This window comes from Trichechus manatus, unplaced genomic scaffold (assembly GCF_000243295.1).
Source record: "Trichechus manatus latirostris isolate Lorelei unplaced genomic scaffold, TriManLat1.0 scaffold00049, whole genome shotgun sequence".
Classification (NCBI taxonomy): domain Eukaryota; kingdom Metazoa; phylum Chordata; class Mammalia; order Sirenia; family Trichechidae; genus Trichechus; species Trichechus manatus.
The window spans coordinates 7426640-7430483 of record NW_004443985.1 but is presented as its reverse complement, the minus strand read 5'-3'; positions in this window follow the sequence as shown (position 1 = coordinate 7430483).

Sequence of the window (3844 nt, the reverse complement as noted above, 5' to 3'; positions counted from 1 at the left end):
TAGAAGTTATTTTGTGGATTCATTAGAATTTTATACATTAAGGATTATGTCATCTGTGAATAAAAGAGTTTTACTTCTTTTCCACTATGAATGTCTTTATTTATTTATTTTTTAAGTGTTACTGTACTGGCTGGAGCCCTGGTGGCACAATGGTTAAGAGCTTGGCTGCTAACCAAAAGGTTGGCAGTTCGAATCCATCAGCTGCATCTTGGAAACCCTATGGGGCAGTTCTACTCTGTCCTATAGGGTCGCTATGAGTCAGAATTGACTCGACGGCAGTGGGTTTGGTTTTTTTGTTTGTTTGTACTGGCTAGAACCTCCAGTGCAGTACTGGAGAGAAGCGACGAGCCTTGTCTTGTTCACAATCTTAGGAGGAAAGCATTCAGTCCTACACCATTATGATGTTAGCTGGAGGTTGTTCATAGATGCCCTTTATCTGGTTGAGGCAGTTTCCTTTCATATTCCTAGTTTGCTAAGAGTTTCTATCATGAACTAGTGTTGAGTTTTATTCAAATGCTTTTTCTGCATCTATGGAGATACTACTCTGGTTTTTTCTTTTTATTCTATCAATATGGTGTATTACATTAATTTTTTTATTGTGGTAAATAGACATATAACAAATCGTTTGTCTTTTCAACATTCTTCACGTGTACAACTCAGTGACATAAGCTTTGTTTATCATGTTGTTCAACCACTACCATTATCCGTTTCCAAATTTTCCCATGACCATTAACAGAAGTTCAGTTTCCCCTAAGGAGTGAGTCTCCCTTTTCTCTCCCTCCCGCCCAGCCCTGTAACCACAAATAAACATAAACTTTGGTCTCTACATACTTTTCTATCCTAGATCATTCATACAAGTGTAATGATACAATATTTATCCCTTTGTGATTGACTTAACTCAGCATAATGTTTTTAAGACTCATCCACATTGTAGTATGTATCAACACTTTATGACTACTATTCCATTGTATGTACATACCACATTTTTTTATCCATTTATCTCCTGATGGACATTTAGGCTGTTCCCACTTTTTGGCTATTATGAATAGTGCTGCAATGAACATTGGTATACAAGCATCTGCTTATGTTCCTCCTTTCAGTTTTTTGTGGTATATACCTAGGAGTGGAATTGCTGGTTCATACGGTAATCCCATGTTTAACTTTTTGAGGAACCACCAAACTGTTTTCTACAGTGGTTGTACCATTTTACAATCCCCCCAGCAATGAATGAGGGTTCCAATTTCTCCGTGCATTAATTGATTTTTTAAATGTTAAATCTACCTTGCATTCCTGGAAGAACATCATACTTGGTTATGGTGTATAATCCTTTCTATATGTCATTGAATTTAGTTTGATAATATTTTATTAAAGATTTTTGCACCTATGTTCATAAGGAATATTGGTTTGTAGTTTTTGTTTCTTGTGATGTCTTTATCTGACTCTGGTATCATAGTAATGCTGGCTTCACAGAATGAGTTTAGAAGTGTTTCTTCCTCCTTTGCTTCCTGAAAGAATTTGTAAAGTACTGGTATTAGTCTTTCCTTAAATATTTAATAGAATTCACCAAGAAAGCCAGCTGGGCCTGGGCTTTTCTTTGCAGGGAGATTTTAAATTACTACTGTATTTTTACACAAATAACACGCACCTTCTAAGTTGTTATGCCAACTGCTCCCTCTCCTTGGAGGCATTTTTGTAAGTGTGCTATGCTAATTTTATTTTTACAGCAACATGTGGAAGAGGATTGGCATGGGGCACTTGTGAGGGTGCCTTGCAAGGGAGGGAGCAGTTGGCAAACAAATGTAGAAGGCACGTGTTATCTGCACTAAAAATATGGTAAATGAATTTCTTTACTTGTTATAGGTCTAGTCAGATTTTCTAGTTCTTCTTGAGTCAGTTTTGGTTTTGTGTCTGTTCTGTATGTTTCTATAATAATTTCATATCTCATAATGTATAAGACACTATTATGCTTTCAAAATACATTTGTATGAGCACTCAGAATATGAACTTAGAAATATGTTTACCTTTGTGAAGCTTTCTAACATTAACTATAAGTCATTAGAAACCTGTAAATCACTAGAAAGTTATTTAGAAATTTTTGAATTTAGACATGGATGCATGTGAAGTATGTAAAGAACGTAAATAAACTTTAATTTCACTGTGACCTGGCATGCTGTGACACCAGAAAACATAACATAGTTAATCTCTAAACAACCTCCCTAATCTCTAATCCTAAAGAAAAGATGCATCATTTGGCTAATCTTTAGTCCTGGAGAAAATACATACCTTACAGATCTTTGACATCACATTGGCCCTTGCAATGTGGAGCCAAGGTGACAAATTCACATATAAACCTTAGATTTCTGCTCACTCAATGAGAGAAGGCAGAGCTGGAACTGAGATTCTGTCTGTCACCACCAAGTCATGGTTAAGCCTTCCTCCCAAGACCTCTTGTTAAAGGTAAAATCCTGAAGTCCAAAGATTTAGACTCTAACCATTGAATTAACATTGTAACACCAAAAAAAAAAAAAAAAAAACCCGTTGCCATCAAGTCATTCCAACTCAGAGCAATCCTATAGGACAGAGTAGAACTGCCGTATAGGATTTCCAAGGAGCAGCTGGTGGATTTCAACTGCCGACCTTTTGGTTAGCAGCTGAGCTCTTAACCACTGCACCACCAGGGCGCCAACACTGTAAGGGTAATTGTCAACTTTGATTCTCCAGTTCAAAATGAATGTTTTGAGGTCTTACTTGCTTACCTTGCCATGACTACCTTGCAAAAAACTGAATGAGTTTATGCATGCAAAATCTGAGTATCTCTCTATTGATTTTCTAAGATAAAACCCTACACAACACCATCTTTCTAGGAATTTGCACATTTCTTCTAAAATAGCTAATTTGTTGTCATATTGCTGTTCAGAATAATTCCTTATAATCTGTATTATTTCTGTAAGGTTGGTAGTAATGTCCTCTTTTTCATTCCTGATTTTGTGTCCTCTCTTTTTTTCTTAGTCAGTCTAGCAAAGCCATCAGCTTTCTGTGTCTCCTCTGTACATGCACAGGCCCCATCAGCCAGGGAAGTGTAGATGGCTTGGGCCTGCTCTGGTCTTCACTATTGATGCACACAGCATCTAGTCAACATAAGATATGTGAAGAGTTTATCAATCTCCCATGGCTGTCTCACCTCCCAGAGCTTCCTGGTAAGTATCTGGCTAGTCTGCCAGTTCATTGTTGGCCCCAAACAGGACCCCAACATCAGGCTAGCTGAGCTGCTGATTCACTGTCACTGATAACACCACCGTAATGACAGTGCTTAAAATCAAAGGAACCCTTCTCAGTATCTAGTGCTACTATGACAGCAGTACCACAAGTGGGTGCCTTTCACGGACAGAAATTTATTTTCTCACACTTTATTTGGCTAGAAGTCCGAATTCAGGGTGCCGGCTCTAGAGAAAAGCTTCCTCTCTCTGTTGGCTCCAGGGGAATGTCCTTGTCTATTTTCAGCTTCTGTTTCTTTGTTCCTTAGAGATCTCATGTGGAGTGGCATCTATTTTCCCACGTCTCTGCTTTCATAATCTGCTCTTTTAATATCTCAAAAGAGATTGATTTAAAACACACCCTACATTAATACAGCCTCCTTAACATAACAAAAAAAAACCATTCCCACAGGTATATGGGTTAGGAATTACAGCACATATATTTTTTTTATTATTGTACTTCAGGTGAAGGCTTACAGAACAAATAGTTTCTCATGAAACAGTAGTACACATATTGTTTTATACCATTGGTTAACAACCCCACAACATGTCAACCCTCTAACTTCTCAACCTTTTTTTTGGTGAAAATA